General features: G+C 46.1%; 1 long non-coding RNA gene across 1 annotated transcript; it reads right to left on the reverse strand.

The window, feature by feature from the left end:
- On the reverse strand, window positions 1-25,864 carry LOC142061733 (uncharacterized). Its single transcript, XR_012662225.1, has 10 exons — window positions 23,205-25,864; window positions 21,927-22,020; window positions 20,894-20,983; window positions 17,892-17,983; window positions 15,029-15,081; window positions 12,991-13,085; window positions 7,686-7,768; window positions 5,663-5,729; window positions 2,622-2,724; window positions 1-2,135 (listed from the first exon to the last, which is right to left on the reverse strand). It is a non-coding gene; the product is annotated as an uncharacterized LOC142061733 (long non-coding RNA).
- Window positions 25,865-26,550: the final 686 nt, after the last annotated feature.

The raw sequence follows: 26,550 nt of genomic DNA on the forward strand, positions 1-26,550 counted from the left end.
GCAGTAAAACCTGCTATCTTTGTTTTCTTCCATGCTGTGAATCTAAAGCACTTGAGAAAACTCTCTGCTGTTTCTTCTTCAGCTGCCTTTATCCTCAGTGGTGGTTCGCCCCTCCCTTTTCCCAGGTGTTTGAGGGAAAGGTGGTGGGTGGGGCCTGGGGTATATGAGCCACAGCCCTCTGCTCAGGAGGCTCATTCTTTTCTTGGGTAGCTTTTTTGTGAGCATTCTAGTATTCTTTTACCTAATTATGGCTTTTGAGCTGTGCCAGTTTTTTGGGTAGGTGCATGTTGATGTTTGGAGAAGTGTAGATGTCTGTTTGAGGTAAGGATTTTAGAACTTGATAAGGTTTGGGGGTGTTTAAATTTCAGGTATCATATGTATCTAAGATGGCTTTCTCACCTAATATTGGATTGGGGGTTCAGGTGTGGTAAGGTGGTTTAATAATAACATGGGGAACTCTTTTTTTTGGGTGGGTGCTGTTTTTCTGGGGGACTTTTTTTGTTCCTAACTTCATTAAAAAATTAACCGTAAGATTTTTTTTCATTAGCTCTCTTGTATAATCTGTGAGATGTTGATACTCTTAATAGTATTGATAGTGAGATGATGTGGTAGGGGTTAGGGTGAGCATTCTGTGTATACTCATATAGAGTGTTTTAGTCTTGTGAAAAAAGTAGCAGGGACATTAAGCATAGTGTTTTTCAGTGTATGGACCTTATCATTGTCTTTGCCCTACTATCTGCTGTCTACTGCACTGTTCTTAAAAGTTCTAGAGGTTGTGGCAGGCCCCTTGTATGTTACAAGCATCAGGATTTCACTTAGCTTGTGGGTCTGTAGCAGGGCCCAGAGTCTGTGGGAAGATAGAATTTACAGGATACTTGCAGAACCAAAGGCAGAGTTCTGAAGAGCAGCTCCTGAGGAGCAGTTTACAAAGGGTTTTTAGGTGTACAAACACAGGGAAGGAGTGGGGTTACTTCTGTAACTATTCAAGAGAATAGAAAGGGTCTCTATGTTTGGGGGTAGGTGGATGGTTAGGAAAGGGAGGTGGGTCCATCAGCATTTCTCAGATTGGTTTTCTTATATTTTAAACAATCTCCCCTGGGGGTTTGTCTCTTATCTCCATCCTAGGTGCCCAATTGTTTTCTCTAATTCCCTTTTTGCTTTTTTTCTTTACGTGTCTAGTGAGTATTGCTCCAGTATCTATGATAGCACTTATGTTCTCTTCTCATTTACCTATTGTGTGTTTAACACCGGTTACTGTTGTCCTAAGGTGTCTCAGATCTCTGAGTCACTGCGTCATGCCACCGAGCAAAAGGGAGCAGGCAGTGTGTGGGTTGTTATGGAAAGTATGGTTGGTCATTTTGGTTTAGTTCTTCTGGGGTCTCCATGTTGCCAGGTGAGCCAGCCGAAGGGATTTGTTAGTCTGTTTTGCATGCTGGGCTCTTGCTTTTTGAAAGTGGCTTATAATATCTGTGTGCCTCTCCATACTTGTCTTGAGGTGGGTCTGGGATCAAAAGTTAAGGTTCCTGAGTCACTGGAAATGAAGCAACTATATAAGGATGTGCCTGATGTCATGATCCACTGTTGGGTTGCACAATTTGGCAGAAGTTGAGCCCCCTTGCTTTCTAACCAACCTCAGATAATTCTGGGTGGCTAGGGGTGGCTGGGCTTAACTTCTGAGTGATGTTCAATTGGATGTGTTATCATGACCAGGTTTGTTGTATTCCTGGGAACAGAATTAAGACTCAAAATGGAGTCAAGTGCCAAGTCACTTTATTTGGCTGCCAACAAGTACACAAGAGAAAAGGAGAGAAAGGGAAAAAAAAAAGGAAAAAGAGAGACAGAGTTACAATAGCTACCACCACGGATCTGCGGCGTCCTGTCAGTCCGATGTATCTTCAGGCTGGTGGGGGAACGTTCCAAGTTGTCGCTGCTGGTTCCGCCATTTATAGCGTTGTCTCATTGCATAGTCAATGAGCTGGTTTGCATGGCCACACCTCCCACTCGGCAGTGGGGCGCATGCGCAGTATCGTCACTAGAGGGCGCTCAACGGTTCCAGAGGGCCCAAACCCCCCTCCCATATGTTGTAAGATGACCGTGGGGCCAGGCGCATGTGCTGAGGACTGGGCCTATGTGCTCTGAGACAACAAGATATAGATATATATATGCTCCTGTTGGGTAGAACTTCCTCAGTTGCTGTCGTGGTGAAGCCTTGGTAGTCAAGCCATTCTGCTGGCAATGTTGAGACAAGTTTCTAGTCCCTTACACACACAGTTTTTGTTGTTGCTAGGTAGTGCTTATACTAGTCAAGGAACTTTTAGCTTACCATGTTGTGCTAGGTCTGCAAGAAGCTGGGAGGGGAGGGAGCACACCTAAGAGCAGAATCAAACTGGCCAAAGAAAATTACATATCATGTGACATCATGCCCAGCATATTAATTGGGGGGAGAGCAATTGCAGCTTGGACACCAGCAGGGTCAATTGATGGGCAGTGAGCAGCTGCATCATTTGTCTGGATTCCTGTTTTTTCTCCTCCTGAGGGTTCATCTCTTTCTCTCATTATCTTTTTTATTGTGTTATTAATAGTGTTATTACTGTTATATTTTAATTATGAACTGTTCTTACCTCAACCTCTGTTTTCTTAATTTTGCCCATCTGATTGCCTCCTCCATTGGACAGGGGTGGGGGGATTGAGAGCAGCTGTGTGGTAATTGGTTGCTGACAGTGGCTAAACCACAACAGAGAGCAAAGTCAAGGCAGGGCAAAGGTAGGATCAAGGCAAAAGCACCTCATCATTGGTGGGTCTGTGAACGGGCTGCCAAGGACCAGCAATAGCTTTTAGTGGTGGCACCTTTGGTGTGGGAGCAATCTTTGGACATGTTGAACTGTCTAGCCCATCTGCGGTGACAATGACAGTCAGAGAGGCAGAGAACATTTGGATTTTTGGGAGGCTAGGCAGGTGCAGAGCCCCAGTGTTGGTGTGTCTGCAAGAGCAGCCAATGACTGGTGAGGACCAGCAATATCTTTCAGTTATGGCACCTTTTGGTGTGGGAAAAATACTCAAACATTCTGAATATTGGCTTTCTGAGACAAATATGAGATGCAAAGAGGGAGTGAATGTTTAGGTTTATCAGAGTCTAGGCAGGCGCAGAGCCCCAGTGTGGGTGTGTCTGTGAAAGGCCTGCCAAAGTCTTGCGAGGACAGAAATACCTTTCCGTTTTGGCACCTTTGGTGTGGGAGCAGTACTTGAACATTCCGAGTTTTGGAGCCTGTCTATGTTGAAAAGGAGAGGTAGAGAGTGAAAGAATATTTGGATTTATTGGAGGCTAGGCAGGTGTAGAGCCCCAGTGTTGGTGTGTCTGTGAAAGGGCTGCCAATTTCCTAGTAAGTACCGGCACTAGCTTTTCAATATGAGAAAAAACATCTTTCCTGTGAGGGTGACAGAGCAGTGGAACAGGCTGCCCAGGGAGGTTGTGGAGTCTCCTTCCCTGAAGACCTTTAAAACCTGTCTGGATGTGTTCCTGTACCCCCTGCCCTAAGTGTCCCTGCTCAAGCAGAGGGGTTGGACAAGATGATCTCCAGAGGTGGCTTCCAACCCCTACCATACTGTGATTCTATGGTAGCACCTTTGGTGTGGGAGCAATGCTGGGACATCATGAAATTTGGTGCATATGTGTTCCTGTCCAGTCTGACTGTCCTGTTTGAGGTGGTTATAAGGTTCTGGTGGTTAAACTGTCCTGCCCAGTTGCTGTGGTGGTTAAACTGTCCTGCCAACAATGTTGAGACAACTTTCTAGTCCACTACAAAGGGAGGGGAAGAATGTTCCTCATGTGAAGCAATCTGTTTGCAACTTTGCAATCCTCTCCTAGTACAGACACGATCAATATACCTGGCATACAGGGAAAACTACAACAAAGACAAAGAAACATGTTTCAAGCTTCCTCCCTCCTGCCTGGACAAAGAAAATATTATTGGGATGCTTTATTCCTTTGCAGGGCCCAATCCAGAACAGCTATTCTTTGCTCCCCTGTGAGATCTGCTCTTTCCTTCCAGTTAACCTGGAAAGCAACTGTTCTCCCTTCCCTTGCTCTCCTGTCCTGATCCAGGAATGAAGCAGAGCCCAGGTGCAGCTCCTTTGACAGCCTGCCTCTGGATCCTCCCTGCACTGCACTTAAGAGCCAGAGTGCTTGCAGCAGAGCACTGTAGGGGCAGGGACAGGCAGATGCTATTCTTCCTTCAGGAAGTGAACGGGATGGCTCCCAATGGCCTTTCCTAAGGCTGGCTCATTAAATCAGCTTCTTCCATGCTGCTGGATGAAAGCTTCATGGCAAAAGTCTGCCCTGGTGTGCTGGGATTCAACAGGCCAGAGGCAGTGGGAAGGCTGGGATGCAGGAGCAGCTCAAGGAGTGGGCATATAGGGATCTCGGCTCCTGGATGCCAGCACAGAGCTGCAAGCTGGACTCATGCCTGCTTGCAGGAGTAAGCCAAAGGCTCCCATGAAATTGTGCCTCTGAGTTTAGATAGGAGGGGTGTCATGCTTGTCCTTTGCTGCATACAGGTCTGAGGGTGGTCCCTTGGACTCACAACTACCACCACTGCTTTTGCTGCTGAGTAATAGCCTTGTTCAGTCAGTTGCAGCTGGAATGACTTTCTGTGTAGTGAGCAGTCACCAAACCCAGCACCAGCAGCCAGCCATAGTTAAAAGGAGAACATGGGCTTAGTGGAGCTCTTCTCGCTCCTTCAGAATTAGCCAAAGCAAGATGCTAAAACATCTCCTTGTCCAGACAAACTCATTCTTCCCCTACTGCAGGCCGGCTTCAAACTCTGAATACAGACTGTCCTGCTACTCCTCCTCATCCAAGCTTGCCACATAAAATAAGCACACTTACGTTATGCACCCAAGGTACCTTTGAATGGCTGGGAAATTTCTGTCCTCATTTTGAAACCCATGTTCCCCCTATATAGGGAAGACATCCAGCTCTGCCTGCACAGTAAGTCTACCTTGTTTTTCTTAATCTAAAATAACTTCCACATTAAACCACAGCTCCTCTATGTTCAGGGAGAAACTACATCAGAAATTTAGCAGTGAGGCAGCGACTCTCTCTTTCTATTCCCCGCATCACTTCATGAGTCAGAGCATCTCTCTGAAGTAACACGTTCTTGATCAGAGAGGAATCTAAAGAGCTGCTGCTCTGGGCTACAGGATTTTCTGAACAACCAACTCCATTGAAAGTTGCAGGGTTTTCTAGCCTCTTCCAGTCAATGTTTAGGTACCCAAAACCTTTCCAGCAGCAAAAGACTGACTTCTGCCCCCCTGAGCAGCTGCCACATAAGCAGTTAGCTGCAAAGGAGAACAACCATTAGCCATGTCCCTGCAACCCAGCTGGGCCATGCCAGTGTAAGTTCAGCTGTGTTTTCTCAGTGTCTTGCTCAGCAGCAGTTGGGGAGAGAAAAGAGGGCCTTGGTTACAGACCCCTTCTCTCTGAGCACCTGGGACTGGACCTCAGTTGGGACTCTAAGTGGCTTTTGCTTACTGAGAAATAGGACAGCTTTTGCTTGGTGAGATGCACATGCCATAGCACACATTTTTGTTTGTTAGCTGGTCTGTGTGTTTAAAAACCAGTCAGCAGAGCTTTAGCTTTTAATCACATCTGCTACACTCCTACCTTTCCATCTCAGTCCTGGTGAAGCCTCCTCACCTTCTTCCCCATAGCAAGCACAAGTGTTGTGCCTCTAGAAGAATAAGGAAAGGACAAATTAAAGCAGTGCCTATTCCCAAGTGAGTTACAATCCCTTCTTTCTGGCAATCTTTCCAATAAGCCTGCTCCTCTGTCTTGCTGCAAAAGCCACAGCATTCCCACCTTCTTGCCAGGTGTTTTTAATTCTTCTCACAGCCCTGCATACTGCTGAGATGAGTGCACCTAAGAGCACAGCCTACCTCTGACACCCAGAGTCCTTGTGTATCCTCCCAAAGACAGAACTCTGCCATAAGTGCTATTACCCTGTCGACAGCTGTGCTTTCAGCAGTGACTCTAATACAATCCTCTAGCCATGCTTCCATAAGGGCTGATGCAAATTCCATTGCAGCCAGTCAGCTTTCTCACACCCACCATAAAGAGCTTACTTTCAAGCCCCCTTAGAAAAAGGGAGCTGCTAAAGACAGTTACTCTATTTTGCAGAACTTGGGAGGGATGGGGGGACCCCCTGGAGTAGGGTCTGGCATCTCATGCAGGTAGCTGCTGATGTATGGAGGAAAAATGGGAGCTCTCTCCTGACCCTGGAATCAACAATGAGGAAGCTGATAGGAGCAGCAGCTCTAGGAGAAGACCTGTTCCTCTGATCTTGGATGGTTTCCACAGAGGTTTGAGGCAGGGATGCAGTCAAGAAGAACTCAAGGGTAAGCAAGTTCACTTTTAAGCAGTGCAAAGTTTACAGTTTTTATAATAAAGCAAAATAAGAACACATGACCCTGCTGAGTTACTTATTGCAACACCTCTGAGTTAGCAGAAGGTGCCTTTGCTACTCCCACAAAACAGCCTTTATAATTTTTTTCTCTGAAGTGCCAGATTTGTCAATATTGAAAAAAGAGATGAGCACTATGGCATGTCTTAGTACTGGTGACAAAAAGAAGCAGAAAGGACCCACAGACCTGACTAAGTACTCAGTTTGATCTTTCTCCATTTCAGCTTTAGAGTTAAACCTGCAGTAAGAAGTAAATGAGTTGAAGGGGGGATGTTACCTTGGTGGGCAGAAAGGCACTGCAGGTTCTTCAACAAACCACATGTACTTCCAAGTTTGTGGTCCCACCTGTCCCTGCTCATGGTGACTGTCACCCCAACAGGGTACCTTGGACCCAGCTCTCCAGTGACTGACTACAGCCAATGCCTCTGGCTCAGTCATTTCTCCTATTCACGGCTGTGCTCAGACTAGATGGATAACAAACTGTGTGTGGACTACATGGAAAAACTGCAGAATTATCCTTTGTGCCAAGTGTATCAGGTGGAAGATGCTGAAAATAATAGCATCCCTCACAGTCACACCAGGACAATGAAGCACTGAGTCTCCATGCAAGCCCCAGGACCTGCCTGAAGCTAAGCCTTGGACAAAACTTTCAGAGCATGGCCACCTACTTGGGAGCAAACTTCTCCATACTATGTACAACATGAGCCATTCTCTGTCATTCCACTAACCACAGAAAATGACTGCATGAAAAGCATTCAAAACAGACTAGTTCTGTGGGAAACTATCATCTTGTCTCCAAAGAGCTGTACCAATGTCCTAAATGGAAAGCCTGCCTACCATCTTGGGGGGAGGGGAAAAAAAAGTCATACTCTGTAGCTGAAAATGGGTACCAGCCTGTGTCACTCACATGCTGTGCACAGTAATGCATAACACACACCAGCAAGCATTTATCCTTCATTACTGACTTCTGACCTCAAGGGAAGTTTCCATTTCTTGCCCCCTTTCTCTGCTTTAGAAGCAGCACATATTGGAGGCAGTGGGGCTGGCGCTCCCTTCCTCTCTCTGCCATTTACTTCTGTGTAAGAGCAAAGGCTTGGGGCAGCAAGAACCAAGGGATCCACCAAAGCCTGGTCCTTCAGCAGGAACCACTCTTTCATACCAGGGCATAAACCAGCCTGGAGGCTTCATGCATCATATGTAGAGGATGAAATTAACCCTTAAACTGACCTTAGTGGGAGCAACCATTTACACTGTGAAAAGCAGGCCAGATGACCCAGAGGAGAATCAGGAGGCTTTATGTTTGGCAGTATCTGCAAATGAAACCATATTTCAATATGTCTCTGAAGGGAACAACAATGAAAGTCTTCAGAGGGAAGAGAAGTTTCCAGATGATAGCCAGAAGGTGGAGGTGGTAGAAGAATACCCACAGGCTTTTCAGACCCAGTCTAACTGTTCTGCAACTTCCAAAGAGAATCTTAGAGGTGCAAACCATACTAAATCTATCTTCTCCTGTCCTTGGACATGAGGGAGCAATTCATGGAACGCTCCTCAGTGGAAGGAGTGCTCATCTGATTCCCAGTTTTCCCAGTAGGAGAAAGCAAGCTGACCCAGGGTTACTAGTGAAGGTTATTTGAACAGAGGTGGGTCACTCCCTACACCGTCTTCCTGTTACCGTGTTGCATTAAAAATGCAGAGATAACATTGAAATAAGTAATTCTGTGTCCTTTCAGAGTATTGAGACAGACAAGATGCTGTGGTGCAGAGACCCAGCTCCATGCTGACTCTGCCAGGGAGTTTTCAGGGTAGTAGATTCCTCTGCAGGACTTGGATTTGCAGCAAGGAACAACTGATGGCAAGCAACTCACCACAGGTTGCTTAGGACATGCCTTGCTGGTTACACAGAGCTGCTTGCTGACTTCAGGTAAGCAAGTGGGAGATTTCTTCTTTAGATTTGATACATCCTGGCTTTAACTTCATACACATTTTAAAAGAGGAAGTGGGTAGCAAGTGCAAAAGCATTTTACATATAGTCAGTCCTTTTTAGAGGTGATGTTAAGCACATAACACAGCTCAGTGAAGCAGAGAAGATGTACATGCAGTAAATGAACATGTCACAAAGATTCATCTCAACACCTGCAGAGGCAATTTAACACTATTTCAGTGACAGTGTATCAAGAACACACAGGAATTCACTCTAGTGTCAGCATAACTTTTACTGTGCATATTGACAGCAATACATAAATAAAGGAAGACCTGGTGTGGCTACTTCCTGAGTACAATACTTCTGTGAAGTCTGGTATTGTGGCTTTTGATGGTGATAGATCAAAGCTGCTGCATTCACGAGCCACAGGCTGATTTTTTAACTGCCTGAATTACAGCTATGCTCCCTGGGTGTCCTTTTTTTCTGCCAGCATCACATAATATAGACCTTGTAACTGGAAAATAGGCAGAGATGGTATTAGGACAGTGTAAAGGGGAAAATCAGCTCTATACTGCTTTCTCACAGCCCTTCAGCTTAGTCTGACCCAAAAGGGTACAGGTGGGGCTTTTGGTGTAGCTGCCTTGGAGACAGAGGAAATTAAACAGCTGTCTGCCTTGCGCGGTCTCTCAAAGGACCCTTCTGTTGTGGGGTTGCTGAGGGTCAAAGAACAACAGTTGCTGATCACCACCACAACAGTGCACTGGCAGCAATATCACACCAACTGAGACTCTCTGATCTCCATCCATGAGCTCATTCACCAACTGAGGAGCCAAGGAGTCATCAGTAAGACCCATTCACCCTTTAACAGTCCCATATGGCCAGTCCGGAAGTCTAATGGAGAGTGGAGGCTAACAGTAGACTATCGTGGCCTGAATGAAGTCACTCCACCGTTGAGTGCAGCTGTGCCAGACATGCTAGAACTTCAATACGAACTGGAGTCCAAGGCAGCCAAGTGGTATGCCACAATTGATATTGCTAATGCATTCTTCTCAATACCTCTGGCAGCAGAGTGCAGGCCACAGTTTGCTTTTACTTGGAGGGGGGTCCAGTACACCTGGAATCGACTGCCCCAGGGGTGGAAACACAGTCCTACCATTTGCCGTGGACTGACTCAGACTGCACTGGAACAGGGAGAAGCTTTAGAACACCTTCAATACATTGATGACATCATCATGTGGGGCAACATAGCAGAAGTAGTTTTTGAGAAAGGAGAGAAAATAGTCCAAATAATCCTTCTGAAAGCTGGTTTTGCCATAAAACAAAGTGAGGTGAAGGGACCCGTACAAGAGATCCAGTTCTTGGGAATCAAATGGCAAGATGGACATCATCAGATTCCAATGGATGTGATCAACAAAATAGCAGCCATGTCTCCACCAACTAGCAAAAAGGAAACACAAGCTTTCTTGGGCGTTGTGGGTTTTTGGAGAATGCATATTCCAAATTACAGTCTGATCGTAAGCCCTCTCTATCAAGTCACCCAGAAAAAGAATAATTTCAAATGGGGCCCTGAGCAACAACAAGCCGTTGAACAGATTAAACAAGAAGTAGTTCATGCAGTAGGCCTTGGGCCAGTCCGGGCAGGACAAGATGTAAAAAATGTGCTCTACACGGCAGCCGGGGAGAATGGCCCTACCTGGAGCCTCTGGCAGAAAGCATATGGGGAGACCCGAGGTCAACCCCTAGGGTTTTGGAGTCAGGGATACAGAGGGTCTGAAGCCCGCTATACTCCAGCTGAAAAAGCGATATTGGCAGCATATGAAGGGGTTGGTACTGAGGCACAGTTGCTCCTGGCACCCCAACTACCAGTGCTGGGCTGGATGTTCAAAGGGAGGTTCCCCTCTACACACCATGCAACCGATGCTACGTGGAGTAAATGGGTTGCACTGATCACCCAGTGGGCTTGAGTAGGAAACCCCAGTCGCCCAGGAATCTTGGAAGTGATTATGGACTGGCCAGAAGGCAAAGATTTTGGATTATCACCAGATGAGGAGGTGACACGTGCTGAAGAAGCCCCACTCTATAACAAACTGTCAGAAGGTGAAAAGCAGTATGCCCTGTTCACTGATGGGTCCTGCCGCCTTGTGGGAGAGCACCAGATGGAAGGCTGCTGTATGGAGTCCTACACCACAAGTAGCAGAAACTGCTGAAGGAGAAGGTGAATCGAGCCATTTTGCAGAGGTAAAGGCCATCCAGCTGGCCTTAGACATCGCTGAATGGGAAAAGTGGCCAGTGCTCTATCTCTCTGCTGACTCCTGGATGGTGGCAAATGCCCTGTGGGGCTGGCTACAGCAGTGGAAGCAGGACTGGCAGCACAGAGGCAAACCCATCTGGGCTGCCGCACTGTGGCAAGATATTGCTGCCCGGGTAGAGAACCTGGTTGTAAAGGTACAGCATGTGGATGCTCACGTCCCCAAGAGTTGGGCCACTGAAGGGCATCAAAACAACCAGCAGGTGGATCAGGCTGCCACGATTGAAGTGGCTGAGGTGGATCTGGACTGGCAGCAAAAGGGTGAACTATTTCTAGCTTGGTGGGCCCATGACACCTCAGGCCATCAAGGGAGAGATGCAACATACAGGTGGGCTCGTGATCGAGGGGTGGACTTGACCATGGATGTTATTGCACAGGTTATCCACGAATGTGACACGTGCACTGCAATCAAGCAAGCGAAGCGGGTAAAGCCTCTGTGGTGTGGGGGACGATGGCTGAAATATAAATATGGGGAGGCCTGGCAAATTGACTATATCACACTCCCACAGACCCGCCAAGGCAAGTGCCATGTGCTTACAATGGTAGAAACGACGACTGACTGGCTGGAAACATCTCCTGTCCCCCACACCACTGCCTGGAACACTATCCTGGGTCTCGAAAAACAAGTCCTGTGGCGACATGGCACCCCAGAGAGAACTGAGTCAGGCAACGGGACTCATTTCCGAAATAACCTCATAGACACCTGGGCCAAAGAACACGGCCTTGAGTGGGTGTATCACATCCCCTGTCACGCACCAGCCTCTGGGAAAATGGAACAGTACAATGGACTGTTAAAAACTACACTGAGAGCAATGGGGGGGTGGGACATTCAGGCACTGGGATACATGTTTAGCAAAAGCCATGTGGTTAGCCAACACGAGGGAATCTGCCAGGCGAGCTGGCCCTGCCCATTCAGGAATCCTACACACTGTGGAAGGGGCTGGAGTCCCTGTAGTGCACGCAAAAAGTATGCTGGGCAACACAGTCTGGGTCCTTCCTGCCTTGGGCAAAGGCAAACCCATTTGTGGGATTGCGTTTGCTCATGGGTGCAATTGGTAGGTGATGCAGTATGATGGAGAAATCCGATGTGCACCTCAAGGGGATTTGATTTTGGGTGAAAACAGCCAATGAACTGAATGGCACAATGCAAACTGCTATATAATATTGTGTGTCACCTCTGTGTTGTATCAATGATATCATAGTACAAACCTCCCAACCCATGGAAGATAAACTTTGATGAAACAAGCGAAGTGCAGCAGTGATGGAACAATGACTGACTCGCTATGCAGTGACCCAACGCACACACACCATCTCTCCCGCCCTGAAAGCCTGATACGGCAGATGGAGCCCAGAGTCATGGACTGGGTGAACTCAATGGACATTTTCATGGACATTTTAATGGACATTTTACAGGGAATGTCCATGAACTAAGCGAATGATGTCTGTGTGTTATGTTATGGGAAGGGGAGGGGTGGTGGTTGGTGAGGTTGTATTGGATCATATGGGACCTGGGCATGGTGTAAATGGTATGGAATAAGGGGTGGAGAATGTGCTGGTTTGGGCTGAGAAGGGGTTAATTCTCCTCACCGTGGGGGGGTGGCTGCCCTTCCAGCTTCCCATGCTCTGCCGCGTGGTGGGGGGCTGGGAGGGGCGAGGCCACAGCCAGGGCAGCTGACCCTGACTGGCCAATGGGATGTTCATTCCATACCACGTGACTCCATGACCAGTATATTAAGGGGTGGCAGTTGTGGCTCGGGAGCAGCGCGGCGTCGCGTTGGCGTGCGGCGAGCGGCTGCGGCGCGTGCGGTTTGTTTCAGCAGTTCATTCCCCTCCCCCCTTGGGTTTCACACCTCTTGTTGTTTTCTTTTCCATTGCATTTTTTTTTTTAAATTACTGAACTGTTCTTATCCCAACCCACGAGCGTTATCCTTCTGATTCTCTCCCCCATCTACCGGTGGGGGAGTGAGCGAGCGACTGTGTGGGGCTGAGCTGCCGCCTAATCCATGACAGCATGCTACCCCAACTAATCTGGGGCTTGCTCATGTCCCACCCCTTTGAAAATTAAGTTGCTGGGGCCTGGAACGCAAAATGAAACTAAGCTGTAGACTATTCATCACACAAGTGATAGCAAATGCAGGTAAACATCGCAACCATTCCTGGTTTGGTCCATATAGCATTTATCTCTCTCCTACATAAGCAAAATAGGTGGATTTTATGAACTGTTGATTCAGCACCGCAGCAGCACTTCTGCCTATTGTGGGAGTTCGTGTCCTTTTCCTGCCCTGAGCAGTTTGCCACCTTACCGTCTGATCTGTTCCTGCTCCAGCCGCAGGTCCCATACCACCTCTTTAAACTGGTGCTTCTCTGCTTCCAGGACCTGGTTCAGACACTCGAGTTTCTGCACCAAAAGAGAAGACAAGAATGTACTCGGCTGACACACTTACTGTTTGGAAAATCTTTCCTGTTAACAATGCCTAGGACTTTTAACCTGAGCTACATAGAGCCACTGAGTGTCCAATTCCACCACACTTTTGACCAGGGCAATTAGAAGGGACTGAAGGTTGGTTGAGGATTTCCAGACATCCGGAAGTCCCAGCCATGTTACCAGGCACCTGGAAATCCCAGAGATGCTCCCTGCGTAGATCAGCTCTGCTGCACATATACAGGAGGCCCAAAGCTCCCTGGGGAAGCTGGATTCCACATGCATATACCATTTCCAGGTACATGTGTATGTACAGAAAGCCCAACAGGAATGTGACAGCCCCAGCACTGCTGGGCCTGAAGTGTGATGTTTCTACTGACTCAGCCTTGCCTCCCATCCCCACTGGACAGGAAAACATGAACTGCACAGTTACAGCTTTGCACAGTTTATCAGCCTGCCACTGTCTTTGGACTAATAAAACCATGCTTAACAAGCACTGAATACAACAAGCTATCCTCAAGCAGTGAAACAGTCTCTTCCCCTAGTCTAGAGGAAGCAGTTATACTGAGACTTACTGCAGATGGAGGGAGAGAGGGATGAAATACAGCAAGGGTCCCACTCCTGCTCAGGTCCCCTTGCAGCCTTAGGTGCTAGGCAGAACTCCTGCTGCATGCCCAGGCAGCTCACAGAACAGCACTGACACCAGATAAATTCATAATAAGACTCTTGCTCTATGGTGCAGGTACATGGTTCAAGCTGCTTTCCCAACATATTGCTCTGAAGCCTTCAGGCTCACAGCAGGTCAAATTGTCACAGCTCAGTAACAGACTCCTTCAAACTAACATGGTCCCATCCGCTCTTTGTGGGCAATGGAGATACTGTGCATGGCTCTGTAAGAGCCAAGATTTGTTCCAGAGTCTTTAGACAGGGGCATTTCCTTCCCTACAGCTGCGGGTTGAGCAGCAGGCTGTGTCACCAGAAAGGGATGTCTCCCTGCAAAGGCAGAAGTAGCTGAGCCTTAAATAAGTGTCTAAACTACCTTTGGACTTTAGCTGTGCAGAAATGTGCACAGGAAAAACACAGGCCTAAGAAGACTAGGTCAACATTGCCATCTTTTGCTAACGAAGGACAACAGTAATTTTCAATTAACTGGAAAAGAGAGCATGCAGCAGTTTGCAAGATTGCAATGTGGTAGTCCACATCCATGCAGGATTTCCTACCATGTAATAGGACAAGCCATTTGCAAAGAAATCTTGGAATAACTTTATGATGGTGCTATAAAAACTGATATAGATTTGATGTAAATATAAGAATGAGCTACTTTTACTATGGTAAGTAATTATAAGTTAGGAATAGTTTGGAAAACAATAATAAACTATGATAAATTAAGGTATATTAGTCACATCTAAGGGAGTGCTCTCTTGGGTTTTCCCTAGTGCAATGTTTACTATTTTCCCGTCTCCGGTGTGTCCAAAGAATAAGCCACATTGCTTCTTGCTGCTCCTTGTTTCTCACAATAGTATCTCTACACTAGAACAATGTCAGGTCTGTTTGCTTTCTAACTGGGGAGACAGACAAGTTGATTGTCAGAGTCCTCTTGAATCTACCAAATAAGTGTTTAATTCAACACAGTGAATATTAATTTAATCTGATCTTCCTCCTTGGCCCTTCTGGAGACGTAATCACAAGCACGCTGAATGGAAAGTACCTGGGAAGGGGAGCAGAGAAACACCTCCAGACTCACCCCATAGCATGGCTCATATTCCTCTCTCCATAAACAGAGCCCAGAGGTTGGCTGGAGACTCTTTGGGCTGCACAGCCTCCCTCCCTGAAACCTGGTGTGCTCTCCAACCAGCAACTCCCAACCTCCCAGACCTGCCATATAGAAGATGAAGGGAATTTGCTTGTGATGAACACACCTCTTTTTGCTCCCTCTGCAGACACAGCTCTTCTGTTTCTTCCATAAGCTTATCTGCAAACACACAAAGGCCAAACACAGAGAAAAGAAATTTATGCCCTGGGGATATTTATGAGTATGGAACACTGAGTGCTTGCAGCTTGAAAATGCAGCGTTCCCTCTTGCTCTGTATGTACCTGTCTGGGAGGATCTAAAGGCTGAGGCGACACTAATGGGATGTTCTGTAATTTCCTGCCTACCAAAAAACTTTAATGAAACTAAGCAACCATATTGCTTTGTACTCCTCCTAAGGTTTCCTCTCAACGTTCTTAAAAACCATCGACAAACTGATCTTTGCCATCCTCTAGCTGAGTCAGGAAAATACCGTTATCTCTGCTTCACACATAAGGAAGCAAAGGCACAGATAGGTTAAGTGGGTGCCCAGGGTTGCACACTGTGTAGCAGCAGTCAGTTCTCCTCCTGCAGTTCATTGCCCCATCCCTACTCGCCCAGCGCATCACCCTCTCCTTCAGCTCCTTGGGCATTGCTGCCAGCTCCCTATTGCCACCTTAGGATGTCCCAGCCAAGCCCAGACATCAATCCCCAAACTTAGCCACAAACCTTTCTGCTGTTAAGAATAGCTCCCCTCACCACCAGTTGCTTCTCTCTACTGAGAAGGACACAAGCCCACCAGAGACTCTGCTCTGGTCCTTACACTGTGACCAGAGGTACCTATGTTGTGCTACGCTCTAACCTTAAACAGAGCCTCTGCCTTAGGCAGCGCTTAGTCATGCTTACAGGAAACTACACAGAAACACAGTCCTCATAGTTAAGCCTAGGGGTTAGCTCTCAGCTCTGCCACCTGGCTGCGATGTAAGCTGGGGCAGATTCACTGTAGCACTTCATGATTAAGTCTTCCCCATATCAGGTGAAGAGGGTGCTACCAGTTTCCTTTGTACTGGGCACCTGAAGAGGTTACTCCTGCTGGGTGGATTCCTACTGCTAGAAGGAACCCAGATCTCTCCTACCTCCTGCTCACCACAGGTGTCCTGTTACATTACTAAAGTTCTGCTGGCCTTCCCTTCCCACTCCCACCCTCTTCCTCCTTGTCTGGACCCAGCGCAGCTGCACTGTAATTACACAGACACTCTCCCACCTTCTCTCTTCTGCCCCTCCCAGTGTGGCCAACCCCATGGTGTGATAGGCTTCTGCAAATTCCCACCCTGAGTGAGAAACCCAAATCCCAGTGGGGGCGGGGCAGACAGGAGCAGAGCAGGTAGAAGAATAACTCTGGGAGATTCAGGCAGTTTCCCAAAGCAGTGTTTGCCTCCTCCAGAGAGCCTTGGCTGCTGCCAGGAGCAGTGCCTGACTTCAAAACTTACCTACAGGATGGACACAGATCATTGAAGATAAGGCTAATGAGGTAGAAGGCTCAGCAGTTACGTAGAAATAAATGGACAATTGCTGTCAAAAGAAAGTAACCAACTGTGACAATTGACCAGTTCTGAATGTTCTTGTCATGGGCTAAAGAACCCAGTGGAATGTATATTTTATATTCCAAATACCTCCTGTTTGCCATAGAATGTGTTTTTCTCTATTCCTCCATCACCTTGTCTTTTAGCCCTCTTTAGTCTGCTCTGGTGGCTGCAGAATAATGTTTTGACAAAAACTTTCCTCTTTCTAACTTTCCTCCTGTCTCTTCAGGTCCTCCTCTCAGCACTACCTGTTATCTGTTTGGCAGGTGTGGAACCACTCCTCCCCCCGCCTCACTATGAGCCCATCCATCAGCTCACATGTGTGAATGGCACTTAGATGGCTAGAACAAAATGCCTTGATTCTTGAATTATGATCACTGTTACACGTGAAACCATATAGTGAGATCACCCCGATCAGCATGGATGCAGAAATGCAAAAGGCTCAAAATTCCTCTAGTGGCTTGATGATTAGGAGTAGAAACCAGGAGCCCCTGCTCAAGGCATCACCAACCTGAAAGCACACAAAGGTGCCGCTAGCTTGTTTAGAGTAGACGACTGTCCAGGCAAATCCCTGGGCCTGGACATGTGACCAGCAGCTCCCAGGCCAGAAGGGCTGTTATGTCTATCTTGGAGAATGCTCCAACTTAGGAGACATCTGGTTTAAAGAGGCTGCTCTCCCTTCGCTCTTGCTATACACAATGTAGGAGAGACAGCTGGACCTCCTGAGGCAGTCAGGAGGGTACTGCCATCCAGAGGCTGTTTTCCGAGTAGGGGATTGGACTAGATAATCTCCAGAAGTCTCTTCCAACCTTTTGTGTTCATCTGGAGCAGCTGCTCTCTCTCCATTGCCCCCAGAGAGAGCAATGATAAATTAGCCATTGCCATTAGACACCTCAAACAAGCCCATGTAAATGCTTCCATTTTCAGCATGAACAGTGTAGGCAAATGCAGACTGAGTAAGACCAAAAAATAAATAAAACCAACTAGAGGAAGAAAACTCCTGCATGAAAAGCTGTGATCAGCTTCAGAAATACCAGTCCTGTGTGATTCAGGGAGACAAGAATACTGGCTGTTTGCCTGGTGAGTAGTGGAAATAGGCACACCCAAACTACCTGGAGGGGCAGCAAACATTTGTACAGTCCAGCCATGCAGAGATGCAGGACTGCAGGATGTTGGCCAAGGCACAATCTTCCTTTCACACTCCACACAAATGTCCAGATCCTACCTTAACGTTTTCACATTTTGACTCTCTCTAAAATGTGAATTTCAGCTGCTCCCTACTCAAAAGCTTCATCCAGTAAAAGTGACCAGTAAAAACCTGTAGCTGCTTGGCTTGACCATAGTGACAATTCCAAAAAAGCAAAAGGGCGATTTTAGGGTTTATGGCTTTTGGAAGTAAGAGTTTCCTACCTAATTACTCCTGTTTCTCCCTGGCCAGCTGCAGCCCTTGGGCTTCCAGTCTCTCAGTCATGGCTTCTCCCAGCTGGGCATTCTTCCAGGTCCTAGGGAGAGCAGACACAAAGCAGACAATGTAAGAGAGCTAAGTGTTCCACAGATCGAGGCAGGGGACTCAGCCTAGCAATCTGCCAACGAATTCAGACAGACTCTCATCAATTGGAACAGTGATTCTGTAAATTTTTCTCCACAAATGAATTGGAGAAATTTCCCTGGAATTCAGTAATTATTTTTTTTAAATACAGGAGCTGTGCATCAACACCACACAGTTATTCAAATGTTTTTTCCAGTGTTTCAGAGATTTCTACACCAAGCTTAGCCTTAAGGGCTCTCCAGATCAAACCAGCACATGCACAGCCTCCAGCTGCAACAGGATGTACCTGGAACCCATTAAATGGATACTGACAGACTTCAGAACCAGATTTTAGCTTTTAACTCAACTAACTTTCCATCTGCTGGTGACATTGTCTTCTGCATCCTTTCCAATATTTTGCTGCTATAGCTACTCTTCCCTGCAAACATTAACTGTTTATTGACTCCTCCCAATAGCCCTCTATATTCAGCCTTTCTGGTATCCATCATCCATCCATTCTGGAACCAATCAATCCCACCTGTGATGAACTTGCAAACCATTAGTATTTAGTGTCTGGCCTTACACTGTGAGCTAAGTGCCTCTCCCTATAAAAACAATACAGAACCAGAGATGAAAGCTAGACAAGATGCTGGCAGGTAGGCAGAATTAAAGGAAGCAGGCATATTCAAAGAGTACCTCATGTTACCATAGGACCACTGTCCAGAGGATCTCATGGTCTTTTCAACACATTATAAAACTAAGCTGCAGAAAAGGCCTGTGGAGCAGATGCTCATTACTGATTGAGTTGATGGACAGGGTGGGCTTTAACACAGACATTAAATACCAAGGACAAGGACAGACAAATCAAAAAACAGAACTAAAAATGGAGTTTGATGCTCACTGCAATTAGTGTTCCATTAGAAAAAAAATATCTACACACACAATATGTATGTATGCATATGTAAAATTCATCCCAATCTATTTATATAGATGCACATACAGAAACAACAACTGCTGCCTAGAAATTCTGCCATCTTTGTTAAATCCTAAGGGAGCTTATTAATATTAAATACGTGTAAGCCTTCTAGTACCAAACCTCTTTGTGATCTGTTTGAAATAGTAGCTTTTCAGAAACCACTAAGTTGGCAACCTCTCATAAAAAATTTCAAGGCAACCTGTACTTCATCTCTTACAAAAGCCAGGCAAATATATTAAAAACACATCACCCCAGGGACCAAGCAGCTCACAGCTCCAGCAGCCCAAGCACTGCTTTGTGCACTTTGCAGACAGATGGGTTTCTTTTCAGCTAATAAGCAACTAGGATACTTCTAAAGTGCAGAGGAAATAAGAACACTAATTTAAAAGGTGATGTTTTGCCCACAGGTAGACATCTTCATCTTGAGTGAACTCATGTGGGTGTGAATATATTTTTCCACTAACATTCTCTGATACAGGATGAATCTGATTCCAGAGAAACCAACAGCAAACAGCTCAAGGTGGGGGGGAAGGGGGGATGGACACTATGACAGAGTTTCAATATGATTACTTGGAGGGTTCCAAAATGGCTGTAGCCTTTAAGGTATCTGTTTATTAGATTCACTTTTTCGGTGCTCACTCCCTTCCCCAGCTTAACAAGATGTTTCTCTCTGTTACTCAAAGGTTACTACATCTACTGCTGTATAACTTAGAAGATGCACTGTGCAACATTTAAGCTTTTATCTGCTGGAACCAGTGCTGGTGCGTAACTGCAGCAGTGGGGAGATACAGGCTATAAATTCAGCTGAGGTGTGAGCAAGTGCTTTTTTTATTTTGTACTTCTTACCAAGTGAGTTTTCACCCTAAAAAGCCACATTACTTAAAATTCTGGAACGCACAGCATCAGGAAGGCTCTTGGGACAAGTAGGAAGTGCACACACTGGTATTAAAAGTTAAACTTCACTGAAAGAGCAGCTTTTGTCCCTACAGTCGCAAGAGATCACATACACATTCTAATGCAGGCAGGAAGGGCAGAGCAAAGTGCTTGTTGCTTCAAGTTCAGATGAATAGTAGGCTCTGTTCTACAGCTCTGGAAGTTTCTACGTGGCTTAGGAAAGTCAAATTCCTTCTTAAACATTGCATCTTCCTACATCTGCTGAGATTTAGAAAGCCTGCTCTAACAGGCAAGTAAAGGTCTCACTAGTTTTGGGGAGTTTCTGTGCCTCCCCATAGTCCTTCTAGTCAGGCTTTTTCCTCGTTATCCTTTACATATCTACAGAGCAGTTCAAAGAGAATAAGAAATAGAAAGAAGCTTACACTCTTCCAGACTCATGTAGCATCTCCAGCCACTGAGCCTGCTCAAACTCTGATTCAGCTGCTAGAACAGAGGGGAGGGGAGCGGGAAAAAACACCCAGATTACAGAGGCTGGTGCCTTACGGACCTCTGTGCATGAACTGGACACACCTAGCACACCTGTGGCAGGAGGAGAGCCCACCACAGGCTTCCACCTCCCCAGGAGACATCACATGGCAGCAGTTATGACCCAGGCCTACCACACATTCTTGCTTGGAAAGAGATGTACGCAGCAAGCAGTCATGGTAGGAATAAAATGATAGAGCGACATGAGCTTTAGGGCTCCTGAATATCTGTATACTGATCTGTTAGTATCATCATAAGACGTGCTGTCAGAAAGAGCAAGTTTCTTTGTTGGTTGTCAAAGGAGAAGCAACAGCAAAGCCTTGAGGGGACTTAGGATACTAACCCACCCTCTTTCTCAGGATAGTCTGCCCAGAAAGCATAGGCACACACTGGTGGGGCGGGAGAGACTGCCAATCTAGCTCTGCTCATGAGCAATAAAAATGTTTTGTGGTGCTTGGGATTTTTTGAGGAGAAAAAAAATCTACTTACATGGAAGTCTTCATGAGAGATCTTTATGGCATAAGGCATATTGAGCTCTTCTTTGGGCTCCACAGTGCAACCTCCCAGGGGTATGACACCCTGGGGATGAACCAGCGCACTCCAGTCAGTCAGGAAAATCAAGTATAACTATTAACTAACCAGGAGCTGAACCTTCACCCTTGGCCACTTGTGGGCCCCTGCCTTGGCTATCCCAGAAGGGGCAATACACACAGTCCCTGAAAAGCAGAAGGAGTCCCACCACCACCAGGAGACCTCCAAGTGGTATCCGAAAGCAGGTAAAGATGAGTCTCCTGCATTCAGCTTGGAGGGAAGTCTTCTAGCTAGAATGGAAGTGGGAACACATTTATCAAGCAGAAGGGGGACCTCCCAACAGGGGCAGATGTTGCAGAGTCAGAAGGTGGTAGCATGAGAGAGGTGGTGCATCCATTACAGTCACCACCAGTAGGTCAACACCCCACAAGTGCTGTGTAGGGACAGATGGGTGGCCTGCTGTCCCTAACCAGGCTGGGTGAAATCAGCACCTTTGGAAGCACATGTGCTCCATCAGTCTCCAGTGACTACAGAGCCTAAAAGCAGACTCAGAGCACAGAATCCCACCATGAGAGCTCCAGGCAGCAGAGTTACAGAGGCTGCTTCTCAGGGCTGAGAGCACCAGGCTTAGCAGGGGCTGGCTGCAACCACTTACAAGTGCAAGTACAGGTTAGGAACAAGCAGCAACCAAAGATGTTAGCTCCACCACTGGCTTTGCCAACAGTATTCTCAAGCCCACAAGATTAGTTGATTAGGAGATCAAGAAAACCAGGGGATACCTCTATTATCCCATAAGCAAATACTAAAGTCAAGTACCTGCTGAATCAGTATGGAGCCTGAAGAGGTATTGACATGATTCTTGCTTTTTATGAAGCTTCCCTGGATCTGTGAGAAGTTTGTAGCTCACCTCTTCTTCACTTGCTGAGCCCATGGCTGGGGGGAGGGGGCTAGAAAGACAACAATCCCCTCCTCCTGTGCAGACGTTGCTCACCTTGGGGTGGATGTTGAAGTATTTATTGCTTTCAAAGCTCTTCTTCTCACTCTTAGCATAGTAGAGCAGGAAGATTTCCTTAATGATGAAGAACCTTTAAGATAGAGAAAGGAAATAAATTCTGCTAGAACAGAGGTCGTGGTTCACAGCACAATACAATCTCCACCTAACTAAAGCTGCTCTCTGAGCAGAAGAGTTTACTACTCCCATCCAAGCCTAAGGTGAGGTGCCTCACTCCTGTTAATAGCTAAGTACTAGTGCTCAACATCAAGGGCTGAGTTCAAGTGCTCTGTGCACACACCAGAGTTGAAGACAAACTGTAGGATCATTTATTCACAGGGGAATGGGACAGCAGTCTGAGTTAAAGACAGGAGCACAGCCAAAGCCTTTTGGCATCTTGACCCGTACAGGCTCACGCGTTGGATTCAATCTATTGGAAGTGAGCTGCTCCTTTTTTTAATTATTTTTTTTAAGGGTGTCACATGGGCTAAGAGAAACTAAAAGATTATTTTTGCAATTTACTCCCTGCCACCCTCTTTCCTGCCATCTTGGCATAAACCAGAAGGGAAGTGTTCCCACCACAACAGTGAGTCATATGGCAGGGAGTCACAGACTAGCATCACCAGGCAAGTCTCAAGGCAAAAGACTGGCCACAAGAGCACTCAGGAGCAGAAATAAATTTTAGAGATAACTTTAAGCAGAGCTCCTGGCAAAGTCTCCTCTCATTGACCTTTGTAAATACAAAGGAAATTGAATTTTTTTCTTCTCATATGCATCACATTAAAGTGTGCCTTGTTCTGCTCAGTTAGCCTTAGGTACGCTCTGATGAACACCATACAGTATCCACAAAGTATCACATCTTCTGTAAACCAAGCCTCTAACTTACTGGAGCATGTCCTCAAAATTGTGATAAAAGAAGTCCTATTTTTAGCTTATTTGGATATTGAAAATGCCCCTGGGAGAGTCCCTCTTTCCTTCAAAAATTAAGATTGCATTTACCCTGCAGGCAGTTGTACAGGGGAGAGATCTCTGACTTAGCTTAAATTCAGTCTAAATCTCTGCAGCACTCAAAAATGCTGAAGAACAGCTGTAAAGATGGGGACTAGTTTAATAGGAAGGTTTCAACAGAGTAAGTGACAAAGAAAATAAGTTGCACTGTTCTTTACATATTTTCTAATATGAGAAGAGAGGGATTTGGAAGGAGAGTGAAAGGCAATAAGCTCAAAATTAATAAAGAATGCCTTTTTACAATGCACAAAACACTGCTGTGTAAATCACCTTCATATAGTCCCGAGGACAAGACTGCATGAGGAATCTGGAACGGACATTCACAGTATTTCTGTAAATACTGAGAACATCCCCAGGAAAGCCGCCTGCTTCTGGACAGAAAGCCTCCACTGAGAGGGATCCAAAAGACTTCTCCAGACGGTGCTTTCCAGTTGTGCAGCCCAGGGATTCCTGCACCTTCCTCTGAAGCCAGTGTTAGGGGTGGACTGTGGGATGAGAGGTCTGATCCACAAGAGCAATTCTAATAACTCCACATGCCTGTCCCCACCCTGGTCCTCTGCTGAAGCAGAAGGCCCATCAGATGGAGCCAAGTACAGATGAACACAGCAATTTGGTACCAGTTTAGTTCCTAAAGCTAAACAAAGAAGCTGAAGCTGGCAGAGAATTATTATATATTATTATAATTTATTATTATTAATAATAATTATCACTGTTATACTTGGAAGAAGAACTTTAGCACTTCCCCTAGCTCCTATCTCTTGATGTTCTGCTGTGGCTCTGGCAACATAGATAAAATTGCTACATGCTGTGGAAAGACAAGCCATGGGCTCACAGAGGGACTGAAAAAAACCACAGAACAAAGATAAACTTCTGAATGCCTGCAGCAAGCTTGAGTTCTGGACCTACTGTGCACCTGTTCCAAAATGTTAAAAGTCACAGTCATCGAACATGTGTATATTTACATCCAGAAATCTTCAGAACATACAAACACCAGCATCAATTATTATGCCCCAAATTTTCTCTTTTTCCTTGCCTACTCATTTATACCTGTTCATATTGACATCAGAGGTGGGGAGAAGCAGCCAGCTTGCTTCCTCAGTAGGACACTGTCTTCTCATTTGATACTCTGGGAACACCATGGTTGACTGCCTAACCTCACCTCTTGTTCCTGACCGCAGCCTGGCAAAATCTCTAAGCAGAACAGCATGACTCAGTGCAAAAACCAGTCTTCTGTACTGAGCTCATTTAGTTGGCTGGGGACCAAAGAGGTGCTCATTCACAGTGCAGCCTGTCCAGCAAGTTGTACCTAAGTAGGAGCAATGACTTAATTTAGTTAATTATTAAATAAATACAGTAATTAAAATTAAATAAATAATTTTAATTATAATCCCTATATTATAGATTATGCTCCAGTGGAAAACAAAACCAGAACAAAAACAAGAACAAAGCATAGCACAGATCTCAGATTTACGTGCCTCTGGCAGATTAATGAACTTTTAGATCCATGAGCTCACAGATGTGGAAAGAATCTGTGGGGATTTAGAATTAAAATGTACAAGATAAGAGTTAAAAAATATAACAACAACAAAACCCCACAGCAAATAAAGAAGGAAAACCATTCAAAATCTGGGTAGTTGATAGACACAATGTATTTATGCTCAGATCATATTCCCTCATCTCTCCTTATCTGAAAGGTAACACCTAAGCAACCGAGATAACAACTTTAACTTTGACTTTCAGGACAAAGTCTCCATACAACAATACAAGGATAACTGATGCAGCACCATGGAAAGAGGGGTGAAGTGAAGGAGTAGAGGAGAAAAGGTTACAAGACTCAAAAGCAAGTTGAAGACTGAAGCATCAGCCAGGCAAGAGCAGAAAAGGAAAAGATGGCCAAGGGAGAATGGGGAGAGACACCCAGTTAGGACCAGGGGTCTGGAGACACTGACCACATAGCTGAATTAGGCACAAATGCACCAGCAGAAGACAAGGGAGTGCTGGAGAGACAGGGGAAGATTTTTTAATTAAAAAAAAACAACACCAAACAAACAAAAAAGAAACAAAAAAAGAAGACATTTAAAAACAGCAGCATTCAAAAAGCCTGGACATGCAGCAAAGGTGAGAGAGGTGAGAAGAGCTGGTAGAACCATGCACATTCCACACGCAGTACAAGTAATACAAGAGCCATTTACACATGGTCAACTCCTTTAGGTCACCCATCCCCTGTCACTAGATTCGCAGTAAGAAACCACTGAAACCACAAGTGTAATTAAACTGGAATAGCAGAGGAACAGTAGCAATCTGAGTGACTTGGATGTAAAGCCAGAGAGGTGCCAGGATTAGACATGACAGCTCTATACTGGACAAGTAGAGATACCTGATCTCTGGGGATGAAGTGCTTTATTTGTGTCACAGAGGGCTGAGATTAATTAGCTAATCTTTGTAAAAGTTTTTGAAGTGACAATGGCCCACGTTACATATTTACATTATAAAACTGCAGCAGTCTCACTGGTCCTTCCTTCCAACGGTGGTTTTCTGGGCACCAGTCCAGGAACACAGGCAGCAGTTACTAGGTCAGCCCAGTTCCCACTCCCTGGGGCAGCTCAAGAAAACGATGGGCAAATGATCTTTGTCAGCATGTCAGGTCAGAAACTGCAGTACCTGTCCCTCACTCTTCCTCTCCTGACAGGTCCAGGCTTTCCTGCTTGCCTCCTGCCCTGGCGCCCAGCCAGGTCGGGAGTGGGAGGAGGTGGATGCTTCCTGGCAGCAAACAGCCAAGTGGGAAGTTTACAAGGACAAGAGGGAAGCATATGGTCTGCTTGACACACACACACAGACACACACAGACACAGACACACACAGACACACACACACACAGACACACACACACACAGACACACACACACACAGACACACACACACACAGACACACACACACACAGACACACACACACACAGACACACACACACACAGACACACACACACACAGACACACACACACACAGACACACACACACACAGACACACACACACACAGACACACACACAGCTGCGTGCTTTCTAGTTCATTTTAGAAAACAGTCCTAAACAATTATCCTTTCCATCTGTCCTGTGACCACATCCAGTGACAGTTGGTGGCTACTCTGCTGGAAAGCAAGGTTACATGAATACTTTGCAGTACCACAGCCAGGACTAGTCTAAGAGAAGATAAAAATTCTCTTAACTGTGCTATATTTCCCTCCTTCCAGCAGCAACCTGGCATCTCTGATGGATTTACTCAGAGATATAAGCATATTCTGTGTTTTGTTCTCTATTCCCTTCAGTTCCTCATGTTCTACTTTGCTTCTCTGACTCTGGTTGACCACTGAGCAGACGCCCTCCTGGAACTGTCCCCCTTAGCCCCAAAGTCTCATAGCTGAATAGTGACAGACAGTTTAGAGCCTGATGTTTCTATATGGGGCTGGGATTATTTGCAGTAGAGAAAGATGTGTCACTTCCTACGTGCAATGCTACAGCACCCCATTCATGCCGCATCCAGGGCCGATATGTACTTTCTGTATTTCGTTCCAGACTCCATGCCAGGGTGATGCCATTACCAGTACAACTTTTGTAGTA

This window comes from Phalacrocorax aristotelis, chromosome 9 (genome assembly GCF_949628215.1).
Source record: "Phalacrocorax aristotelis chromosome 9, bGulAri2.1, whole genome shotgun sequence".
NCBI classification, from domain to species: Eukaryota; Metazoa; Chordata; class Aves; order Suliformes; family Phalacrocoracidae; genus Phalacrocorax; species Phalacrocorax aristotelis.